Consider the following 12,336-nt stretch of genomic DNA (forward strand, 5'->3'; position numbering starts at 1 on the left):
AGAAGAAAAATACCTCTAAATTTTGTGATATTTTGATTGAGAATGATTCTTTAAGCTTTGGAATGAAGAATTTTGAATTCCATTCCAACAATGTTCTAGAGCCTAAGGGACACTTATTCAGGAATATCGAAAAAAGGCAAAATCGCGCTATTTGTGGCAGGAATGTGCCCGAATCTACGTTACTGGTCGAAAAAGGACGAGAAATCCAAGCCTTCTTGCCGTTTTGACGCATGTATAGCGGGCGTAACGATCGCATGTCCATGTGCTAATAACATCTTTTTCTTCATTGTTTTATTGTAATTTTTGAATTTTTTTTTTTAATTTTTGAAAAATCAAAATAGAACCTAACCATACATACACTTGTTACCTGCTTGTTTTTAACATTTTTAGAAACTCCACCAAGGATTTGCGGCATCAAGTCTTCCAGGATGAAGTGCGCATACCTCACAACTGCAAGAGAACTTCTCTCTACTGTAAAGTTTACAACTAGCATCCGCAGGACAGTGATGAGAGAAGTTATACAGGATGGATTCGGATGATGAAATGGGTGAGTGTATTCATACATCGTTTTTAAAATCGTTTTTTGTTCCATGCGGTTCCTGGAACAGGGGAAAATTTGGAATTACGCAATCGAAACACGTGTTTCTTGATTTAAAGCATGGGATATTCGCTGGGGTGGGAGGAGATGTACGTGTTTTTGGCAAAGTTACTCAAAAATCACGAAGAGTGAATTTACTAACTAACAAGTCACTCTTATAGCGCTTCCGTGCGCTCTGCGACACCCAACCGCCACACGGTGGATCGAGTCAATGGTACAGGTCGGTCATGGGCGATTCGGGCGAATCGCATTTTTTAAGGGTCAAAAGTGTTCCTCAAGAGTTATATTTTAAGGATCTGACATTGATTTGGAACGAAACATGTTCATTTTTGTGACTGAAGGCATCAAAGAGGGGCTTTGCGTAACTTTTTATTTTAGCGAAAAATCGTCCGAGTCTTTCTATTCCATTTAACTCGCTTCTGTTTAAATTAATGCTAATTTCATTGACATATTCTTGTTCTTCAGAGTCTGGAGAACACATTGCACTAGTAATTTTTTGTATTTGGCCCATTTTCTCAATGATTATGTTTGCGCTAATGTGCTCATCTCTAAAAGCGAAAAAAAAAGTTTAGGTAAACTTTTAACTACCCATCCGCCACCATCCGCCAGAAAAATTTGTATAGGCATGTTCGTAGGAGTCCTGAGAATACGATCCCGCAAAATTTGGGTGCTACTTTGCGCCACTTTGGCCGTGACGTCACTTTTTCTGTTGCGTTCCGAGATTGTGCGCGAGCCTTATCTCGAAAATCAAGCGACCGGTGAGCTGCCGCGGCACTTAGCTTGCTTCTGTTTAAATTAATGCTAGTTTCATTGACATATTCTTATTTTCCAGAGTCTGGAGAACACATTGCACCAGTAATTTTTTGTATTCGGCCCATTTTTTCAATGATTATGTTTGCACTAATGTGCTTATATCAAAATGCAGAAAAAAAAAGTTAAGGTAAACTTTTAACTACCCATCCTCCACCATCCGCCAGAAAAATTTGTAAAGGCATGTTCGTAGGAGTCCTGAGAATACGATCCCGCAAAATTTGGGTGCCACTTTGCGCCACTTTGGCCGTGACGTCACTTTTTCTGTTGCATTCCGAGATTGCGCGCGAGCTTTATCTCGAAAATCAAGCGACCAGTGAACTCTCGTAACTGCTAAATGACCCAGGTAGGTATGATTCCTGTTCATCAGAAACTGAAAAACAAGTTTCACCATCAAGACGTGCTCTTTGGCCCGTTTTTCGTATTTTCATTATTTCCTAAACTACATATCTATAGGAGAACTAAAAAAAAAATCTGGCATATTTTCACTCGGACATCCCTTTATATTCCTTATAGAAAGCTTTTTTGGGACGTATGCGTAGATAGCTAGCTTGAGGAAACTTTTAGCAAGTAACCCCCCCCCCCCCCTTTACTTGCCTGGCCCCTGACTATGATGCCATTTTATCTGTTGGCCTCCGCGATCGCGCGCGACCGGTCACTGGTGAACTCTAATAACTGATGCTTCTTTCAAATACGTACATATTTTTTAATTTTTCACCTATTTCGATGTAAACAAAGTGCAGTTAGTGCAAAACTAATTACACTGCGAGTACGTTTTAACGTTACAAGTCCGGGAAATTAGGAATTTTTGCGGTTTTTTGCGTTGCTTGTTTTTTAAGTTTGATGCGGTTTGAGAGCGGAAGACGAGGATGAGAGTGATGGGAAACTGAATATGAAGAAGAAGAATAAGGAGAAGCAGATGACAGATGACTGTTAAATGTTTAAATTTTTTTTTCTTTTCTTTTTTTTCTAGCCATCTAGTGTTTTTCCTACTCTAAGTCCCTGTTCCGTCCTCTGAATGTAAATATGAATTTAAAGTAAAAGTGATCTTGAATATTTTCAAAGAATTCATAAATGTATTTCATTTGTTTTCTCACCGATCTTTATGCATAAGAATGATATCTTATGACAAAGTTTCGAAATTAACTTTGCAGTGAAGGGAATGATTTATCTGATGCAGCAGCTCATAACTGGGGAGGTATTTTTGCGTATTTGTGACACTTATTAGTAAGTTTTCATAATTTTATTCATAATTTATCCTCTTCCATCATGAAAAATTAAAAACTCCGTCCTACGAAGTAAAACACAGACGCCTAAACTTTGCACCTGTATAGTTTTCCCGACAAAATGCACAAATACGGGTCTTCAGGTACGTTGTTCACCAAAAATAACATCAAAAATGAATTCTACGCGAAAAATTACATGATCTAAGTGGTACATAATCGATCAAATGACCAGGAATATCCGTTATCCTCGTAACATTGGAAGCGCAACGCTCCATGACCGACCTCTCCCATTGACTCGATCCACCGTGCGCCACTGATAGCGATCCTGCCAGGGCTCCTCCGGCAGATCACATCTCCTCATTTCCTGCCTTTCTGCTAGGGGGGACCCAATCCAGAACCTTCTTAGGCAACCTATCATCTGGCAGCCATTGTACATGACCATACCACTGCCGTGATAGTGAAGAGAGCCGTAAGTGCAAAATTTTCAAAATCGAGTTTTCTTCAAAATTCGTCTAAACTCTTTTAGATGAAATTACTGAGCCAGCTAAAATAGCAAAATTCATCCTAATTTAATAAAAACGAGACGTATGAAAAAGCCGTAAGTGCCCAAAAATTACATAGTTTTTTTCAAAACAGCCGGAGGTGCATGAGAGCCAATGAAAACAGTGCTTTCAAGAGGAATGCCGCCCTCATCTGCCGATTTCTAACCTGAAAATGTGTTCGTCATCTGTCCAACGCGCTACCACAAAAGCACGCAGAAGATAGCACTTACGGCTGTCTTGCCAAATACTAACCTAACATGAAACTGAATTCTACCTTTTTCATGTACTTTAAAATAAAATCGGTCGAGTTTTAATCCCCCAAATGATTTCTATGAGTCTATCGAATGGTTGGTTGCGATTTGCCAAAGAACGGAGGCTTCTTTTAATAAAATGTTCCACTCTGAAACTTCTAGGCCCATTTTCTCAAAACTTCATTTTTGCACTTACGGCTCTCTCCCCTATCACGGCAGACCAAACAAGCTGTTTTGTGAAAATGTCATGCACTATGTTTTTTTCGACGCCCATAAATTCACGTATCCTCTCATTGTGAACGTGATCCTTTCTCGACGCTCCGGCCGGAGAGTGAATTTACAATGTTTCAAATTCACCTACCACCGCTCGTCTAATCTGAGGGCGTATCTCTGAATCCGCGTGAGTCCCGGAGTGTATTCAGTTATATGGAAAACAGGGCTCACGTTCATAAAAGGGATACCCCTTTACGGCAGAACGCGCGACGTTCTGACGTTAGGACTCAACTTGATTTTTCATGAGGGTAGTGGAAAAGGAGTCGGTGCTCATTCTATGAAGCAATGGAAATGTACAATCCGGCCCGAATTGGATGGAGACAAAGAACACCGCGACCTCCATTTTTTTTGCGACACTCAAGTTGAAGAAGAACAAAAGCATGAAAATTCGATGCGGTTATGCTGTCGTGCTAGGGAAAAACGCCGTATGAACCTTCAGGCGTTGCCAAGTTTCCTCTGCTTGAAACCAAAGTACTGAAAAAATTGTGAATATTATTTTCCACAATTTTCAGACAATTTTGGGCACAATTTTATCTAAAATATCTGAAAATTTTGAGGGAAAATATGCGTGAATTTTGTCAAAAATACATGTTTTATCAAGGGAAATTTTGCAACTCTTGCATGCTATACGGCGTTCTTCCTAAGCACGGCAATATACCTCTTAGAGCTTATCTATGAAAAACATGCATCAACCATAGGGAAAAAGCTGCCTTGTGTTTAGAACCATCCATGAGCTTCCACGGTTTTTTCATCAATCCATGTGACTCCACTTGTTCCCTTCAAGGTTAATGTGACTGTTTACAAGAGGGTCTTTCTGAAAATTTCAAAATGCCAATGGCACTATTGTGTAAGTGCCTAGAGAGAGAAATCCGCACACTAAAACAAATTGTCAGAAATCATTTTTTTTGAATTGAAACAAAATTCTCTTTGATTAAAAGATCCATTTTTGAAGTGAAGACGTGTTTTCTATTCATTTATTTTTTTAAAAGGAAAGGCATTTTTTTTTAATTCAATGAAGATTAAATTTGCCCTTGGTGTCAAGGTAACTCTTTTAAATAAAAAAAACCCATTGAATTGAAAAAAAATCCTCGATCCAAAAAACTTTGTTAAAAGTAAAAAACATCCTTTTACTCCCTAATGTTTTTTTTTAATGAAAGATCATTTTATTTTTATATAATTTTGTTTTCTGAATCTGTATTTCTATCACAATTAGACGTGATGATGGAAAATTAATTTTGTATTTAATCCAAACGGTAAGTTCACTGAATTTTAACTTGTCTGCCAGTAGCTAATATCTGCGTTAGTGGAAAAGATGTCCTTGATTTACAAAAATCACGTGGACGCAGATGAGGAAAGCATGATTTTTCCCTTTCTTTTCGCAGAATGGAAATGCTTTCTCCGTTAAAAGGGATAGCGAGAAATGAAAAGTGGAAGTAGATAAATCACTGTCGAATTAAAAACCATACCGTGCAGCCGTGCACTTTCAAACGCGTCCTCTCAACTCAAAATTTTCCACGCCATTGAGAAATGCCGAGAAAAACAAGTAGAATGGCTGATACTGGAACCCAAAAGTATATTTCCGGAGAAATCCGCCAATTTTAACTGGCAATAACCCATGTCACGAAGATGCGTTGAGCACAGACAAAAGGCACACGCAAACTTAAAAGCTGGATGAGAACGTGTAAAAATAGAAATGTCATTAATATTTTACGCTGAGGCTTTCTGTATCTGCACAGTCTCCGCTCTCTCGCTGGCCCTTTTTAAAAAGCTCGAGTTGAAGTAGAGAGAAAGGCCAAGGTTACCGATGAAGGTAATGCTGCGACGCAGTTTGGATTTCTGCGCCCCTGATGGTTATTGGATGGCGGCAAGCAAACCATTGATAACTGCGCACATTGGGCTACTTTTAAAAGAGCTAATCCATCGAGTGGAAGAATATGAGAATAATAATTTTTGTCCCATAAAAAATTCATTTGGGGGGGGGGGTTGCGGGGTTAATCCTAAACACACACAAGGGGTCCTGAAAAGTAGGAGATTCAAGCAGGTTACTAAACTGTGAGCAAAGAGGTTGTTCCAAAAACGCCGGTTTTGGCCCCCCCCTGGATTTGGCCCAAACTTTGCTCAGATGTTGTACTAAGTGTCCCTGACGCTTGGGCAAAATTTCAGCTCCCTCGGATAATTAGGGGAGAGGGGGCAGGGGGGCAAAGTTGCAATTTTTTTAAAACTTTAAAAATCGATATCTCGCGAACGGTTTGAATGTAAGTGTTGCGGTTTGCGCTAAAAAACGTCAAAAAATATTCTCTACAAGAATATTAATGCTGTTTGCAAGGTTGCGTAATTTATCGCGGTCATAAATCGATTTTTTCGATTTTGAAGGTTCGACTTTTTTTCGTTTTTCGTCTCTCCTCTCTTTGGAATTGTTGCTACGTGAATGAAAACCTGTTGAGGTGATTTTCCATGAAATTCTGCATCTACCACACTTTGTTTGATCTTGCAGAAACGATTCGATCGTGAGTTATAGCGATTTTTCTGCGCGTTATCGGTTACGCGCGGGCGGCTTATCGGCGGCGCTCCATCCCGCGCGGGCAAGGCAGAGGTTGTTTCACCGCTAGGGCCTTATATTCATGCTGTAGGCTGTAATTAACGATATTTTCTCCTCCCCCCACCCTTCCCCTGCAATAAATATTTGTTTAATACTTCGTTATACAGGGTATCCCAGACCACCCGTAACAGGTCTTTTTCTCGGTTGGTTTAGGTAGTACGAAGTGGGGGGCCGCGGGATTGAATAGGGAATTGACCCCAAGGAATCCGAATTTCACGGTCCCGATGCCCCCCTAGCCACCCTCGGGGGGTAAAAGGGGGAGGCACAATGTCTCCCGACTTTGGGGATTGTGACCCCCTCGTTACCCCCCGAGGGTGGCTAGGGGGGCATCGGGACCGTGAAATTCGGATTCCTTGGGGTCAATTCCCTATTCAATCCCGCGGCCCCCCACTTCGTACTACCTAAACCAACCGAGAAAAAGACCTGTTACGGGTGGTCTGGGATACCCTGTATAACGAAGTATTAAACAAATATTTATTGCAGGGGAAGGGTGGGGGGAGGAGAAAATATCGTTAATTACAGCCTACAGCATGAATATAAGGCCCTAGCGGTGAAACAACCTCTGCCTTGCCCGCGCGGGATGGAGCGCCGCCGATAAGCCGCCCGCGCGTAACCGATAACGCGCAGAAAAATCGCTATAACTCACGATCGAATCGTTTCTGCAAGATCAAACAAAGTGTGGTAGATGCAGAATTTCATGGAGAATCACCTCAACAGGTTTTCATTCACGTAGCAACAATTCCAAAGAGAGGAGAGACGAAAAACGAAAAAAAGTCGAACCTTCAAAATCGAAAAAATCGATTTATGACCGCGATAAATTACGCAACCTTGCAAACAGCATTAATATTCTTGTAGAGAATATTTATTGACGTTTTTTAGCGCAAACCGCAACACTAACACTCAAACCGTTCGCGAGATATCGATTTTTAAAGTTTTAAAAAAATTGCAACTTTGCCCCCCTGCCCTCTCCCCCCTAATTATCCGAGGGGGCTGAAATTTTGCCCAAGCGTCAGGGACACTTAGTACAACATCTGAGCAAAGTTTGGGCCAAATCCAGGGGGGGGGGGCCAAAATCGGCGTTTTTGGAACAACCTCTTTGACTCGCGAATACATTTTGGCAAGGGTAAATGACGCGTAGTAGAGCGATGCGCACGTTAAAAACGTGAAAAAGTAACGAAATCCGCAGCTCAAGGAGCGTAACTTTTCCGCAAATTCAAAACGCCTTGGTTTTGCGTCGAGCCGAATGATGTCATCCGGCACATATCAGAAGGGAGCAGGGTTTCTACATCTTCCGTCCGATGTATTTCTACACCTCGTATGAGAAATCAATATGAAAGTCGTAACTATACGCTCATCGCTAAAAATCAAGTAAATCTGCTCAGGAAAACTAATGGCATAGTCTTTGTCTCTAAAGCGAACCAGAAATAGTCCCTTATGGCGAAATGTAGTTCAGTTGGAGTTGAGGTAAAGAATAAATTGAAAGATTGGTTCGTTGGAAACACCCTAAAAATCGATCCTCTTCCATCGGTCGCCTTTGATTTCGTCAGATAGGCAACATAGATACGCAAGAACGCGAATAGTTATCCATTAAAAAACCACATTATTATGTCGCTCCAAAAGCTTCGACTGAACCGATTCAATAAAGATCGTGAGTCTAAAGTTTGCTTTTAGTTTTGATGCATAGGCAATGAACGTACCTACCGCTAAACATGAGGAATAGTAATCTATTCAATAAACATACATTAATCTCTGTTAATGAACTCTACTAAACCAGTAAATCGTCCTTTTACCTATTAACATAAGTATCACCTGAATTTCCCATGATGTATACATTCTAATGACTTTTCAAATCCTGACTCTGAGGTTTGAGGGCGTTAATTACAGTGGGTGGTTTTTTAAGGCGAGTTCACCGGAAAAACTTTAATCTAGAGACTGAGCGGAAAAGGAGTCTCATAAAACCTCTGAGTACTTTTTTCACCATCTTCTGAGTTTGTATTCATACTTTGCGACAAAACTCAACATTCTTATTGTTCTTTCAATTTTTAACTATGTAAACTCAATAATTTGTTAGAATCATTAAACAAAAGATTGAGTCCATTACGTAGGCATGGTCTCTTTGAAATGAAGCAAATTCTTTGATAGCACCCAGTTTTAGGTATATTTCGAAAAAATCTCTTGAATGGCGAGGTGAAGTGTTTTTTTTATTCACACAAATTGAAGAGATGTAAGAGCCAAAAAAGTAAAGATGACGAACCCGCCACAAATTTTCGCAACACTTCAATGTTTCACCATCACGTCAGATTATTCCCAAAAACATCATGTGTTCCAAATGGCATTGGTGCTATATCTGGTCTTATGTTCTGATTCGTCGGGTTTTGTGCCTTGAGAGAGAGATCAGCTCACTCGAGGTAATTTTTAATTTTGGCCTCCCGGCCTCGTATGGAATAGGCCAGTAGGTTATAGCACTAGTTTAAGAATTTGGATAAATGTTTCTCAACCAAAATTTCACGTAGAACATGATTCCCTTGCCGAAAATCACTAAAATAAACTTTTACCTATCGAGATATTAACTTTTTTAGTTTACATTGGTCACGATAATTTTGAATTCCCTGCTTCCAAGAAAAACACAGGTCTACTCGTTTCAAATCGCGCAATCGACAGACTTTTTAATCGAGCAATGTTCCCTCCCCGTCTTCTGTTGTTCAAATTGTTAATAACGCGCAAAAGCTAAGCAGAGGTACTGAAATCGAGATTGACATCTCTTCATACCGCAGAGACTTTTACGGTAACGTTAAATGCGCTATCTGACTCACGTAGACTTTTGTTTTTACATGCGCGGGAGGTTTGAATTTAAGGGTGGTTTCACGATAACTTGAATAGTCTTGTCGCCGTAACAGACAACACATTTTTCGGTTATACTTTTAGTAGAAATGATAATCACTCAAATTTTGTCGCATTAATCTTGAAAAGGTTGCGTACTATAACGCTTTCTAATGATTTAATGCTCTACTTCTCAATTAATATTATGTAAATTCTGAAAATGTGCTGTCTGTTCCGTGGTAAAAAGTCAGCGTAACAGACAGCACATTTTCGGTCGTTTATAAATTAAAATTGAAAAGTAGAGCGACAAATCTTTGAAAAGCGTTATAAAACGTAACCCTGTGTAGATTAATGCAAAAAAATCTAAGTGATTATTATTAATTCTAAAAATATGACCGAAAATTGTGTTGTCTGTTACGGCGACAAAACTATTCCAGTTATCGTGAAACCACCCTTAAGCATCGGAAAACGTTAAATAGCTTGATCAGGAGTTAGTTTCGGTAATTTGTATTGCACGAAACATGTTGAACGTGGCATTTTTATTAAGTAACATGTAGAAGAATGCTTTAATTCGTACCTCGTCTGCTAGTCCATTCCTAGGAACACCGCACTGCCGGAAAAACGAGAAATCGTGATTTACGTGGGATTAATCGCCTTTACTGCATTAAATTGAAGAGTTTCTCTTTTGTACCGCATTTTCTCATTATTTTCCTTCCCTGAAAGTGAATCCACTAGTAAAATCGAATTTTTCCGAAACTTTCTAGAGCTCCTTCAAAAGAGACAAAGTATTTTTGCCGATTTGCGAGTAGCATAGAAGCTCTTGATCATTTTTTTTCTAAATGACCTGCGTAATATAAAACAGATAATCAAATTTTATTTTTTTTTTACTCTTTTCATTAGAACAAGCTCTCCTCAGCCTCCGAACATTTGTCATTCCACGGTGACATTTTTTCGTTTCCCGGCCGAAGGAACGTAACTTCATTCCCGGGTTGCAAAATTGACTTAAAAGATTAAATTTTCTACAAAAATATGAGATTGTTATTTTTGTCCGAAATCTGTCTGATTTTTGCGTGTATTCTGAAGGAAAATGCATGCAATTTATAGTCAAACACGCCCAACAGTTTTCTTTGTAGAAACGCAATCCAAGATTGGAAGTTTTACAACGGAGAAGTCTAGGTGCGTCTCTTTATCAGAGGCACATCAATTTTACCCTAACACACTTCGTTCACACCGACGATGAGCTGCGTAAGCACGTGACCACCACCGAAAAAAAAAAACCTTAATCTACTAAAACTCAAAATAAAGTTTTTGATACTAGAGGATAGAATAGTGCTCTATAGAAATGTTCAGATAAAAGCCACACAAAAATACCGAGCCAAACTGAAGTTGTAGCAGTACAAAGTTCGGAGTTCAGAGAACGTAGTTTCAGCTATTGCAACGTATTTAAAATTTGTGTAACCCTTTGTTGCATGACGTTGCATGAAAGCAACATAGGTTTTTTTGATGTGATCTTCTGTAGCATTAAATTGTGCCAAAGCAACGAATGATTTTTGGAGAGGATTTAAGGTCTGATCTGCAAACTTTCCAAAAAAAATTATACATTGGGACATCAGTGGTTCCTATACGCATTAATAACACTGTGCAATGTGGATTTTTTCTCTGAAATCGGTATAACTGACTCGTGCAATAAAGGGTTAATCTATCATTTCTTAAAGAGGAAATAATGTGTAGCACGCAACAGGCGCATTAAAATAAATCGATTCTCTAAAGATAATTTCACAGGAGAATCACGAAGGGCACATCTAAAAAGTCTGGAACTCTCTCATTAGTAACTAATGTAACGTACAGTCTGTAACACGCCTTATCAAGTATTCCGCGTCCGTGATCAGCTATCCATAGCAGTCAGGAATCAGGCTTGCCTAAAGAGAGGCGCAAGAAAGCCTACACCTAAAAAAAAACCCTGGCCATGGAAACCGCACTTACGGGCTGTGTAGACATACCGTCCGCGTACCGGGCTCAGAGGCCGAAAGTTCCGGGCGTAGCACCCGGAACTTTCGTAACGTTTTTTTTTCAGTGTGACGTAGAAAAACAAACAAACTCGCAAACTGTTTAAACTTTCATTGCGTGCGATGTTGATTGATTTAAAGCTCTCGTTTTTGCGAAACAAAAAACCAAGGAGATGAAAAACACACGATTACTAGTGTTAAAATCGTCTACAAAAAAATGCTTACACCCGCAATGAAAAAAAAAAGCTAGAAATTGAAAAAAAAAGTTAAAAACGACAAAAACTGCGCATTTAGTAGTGGGCTCCAAAGTGTTTTTTGGGGTACTCGTCATGGTTTTCGTATGATTTTTACCACACACGCAAACACTCCCCCTCACATGCATAAAAGAAGCTCCTTTAGAGCACTCTGGCATATCTCTGCGACAGCCAAACTTTTAATGTGCTTATCCGCTTAAATTTCTTGGGTTGGGATTTAACTAAGAAAGTTTTTTCACTTGAATATATCTCTTGCGCATGCAACGGACCAATTGCTTGATTGAAATGCAACTTTACACCACTCGTTTAGCACATAATTGATCTGAACTGTTCAAAACTGATTTTTTGAGGTATCGGAGAGCCCAGTGGAAATTTTACAAGTCGGTAACACCGTTTTTCCTCTATTAAAAGTATTATAATTTTTAGGCGAGGCAAACTGTCTCAGAAAGTTTCGATCGTTTTACATACATTTGAATGGAGGGGCTCGGAGGGCAAGGCGCATAAGTGCTGTTTTTGAAAAAATTGAGATGTTTGTGATTTAAAGTAGAACTAGTCTTAATGCATATTCTGAGAGAAATTCGCTCTAAAATTCCAATTGTTAAGCATCATAAAGTCAGTTTGAACTTTCTTTCTGCAATAAGGATCCATGTAATTTCGAAACTTTGAACACATATTTCTCGAATTAGGAAAAACTGCATTTATGCACCTTGTCCTCCTAGCCCCTCAATGGAACTTGTTGCCAACACTTATGAATCGCCTCTGGGAGAGTCCTTTCCTCTGGAAACTCAAAATCTAATTTTTTGACCCACCTTGATGTCATCGTTATTCGGAATAATTCCCCTTGGTCAAATACGGTCCCATTTGATGAAGGGGGGGGGGGGAGGGTGTCACGCGTTAAATTTATTTCGATTTTTTTTTTTTTTTGTTAAAATTTTCCCCGACCACCAGAAACTGCCG

The 12,336-nt window shown here is 39.5% G+C and overlaps 1 protein-coding gene across 1 annotated transcript in view; it reads left to right on the plus strand.

Annotated features, from left to right (window-relative positions):
* Positions 1-363: 363 nt before the first annotated feature.
* The window catches only part of LOC109040631 (uncharacterized), a 35,239-nt gene continuing 23,266 nt past the window's right edge, over positions 364-12,336 (plus strand). The window contains exon 1 of the mRNA XM_072303359.1: positions 364-547. The gene's annotated coding sequence lies outside the window, so the exon portion shown is untranslated. The remainder of the gene's footprint in view (positions 548-12,336) is intronic.

This window comes from Bemisia tabaci, chromosome 8 (assembly GCF_918797505.1).
Source record: "Bemisia tabaci chromosome 8, PGI_BMITA_v3".
In the NCBI taxonomy this organism is placed as follows: Eukaryota; Metazoa; Arthropoda; class Insecta; order Hemiptera; family Aleyrodidae; genus Bemisia; species Bemisia tabaci.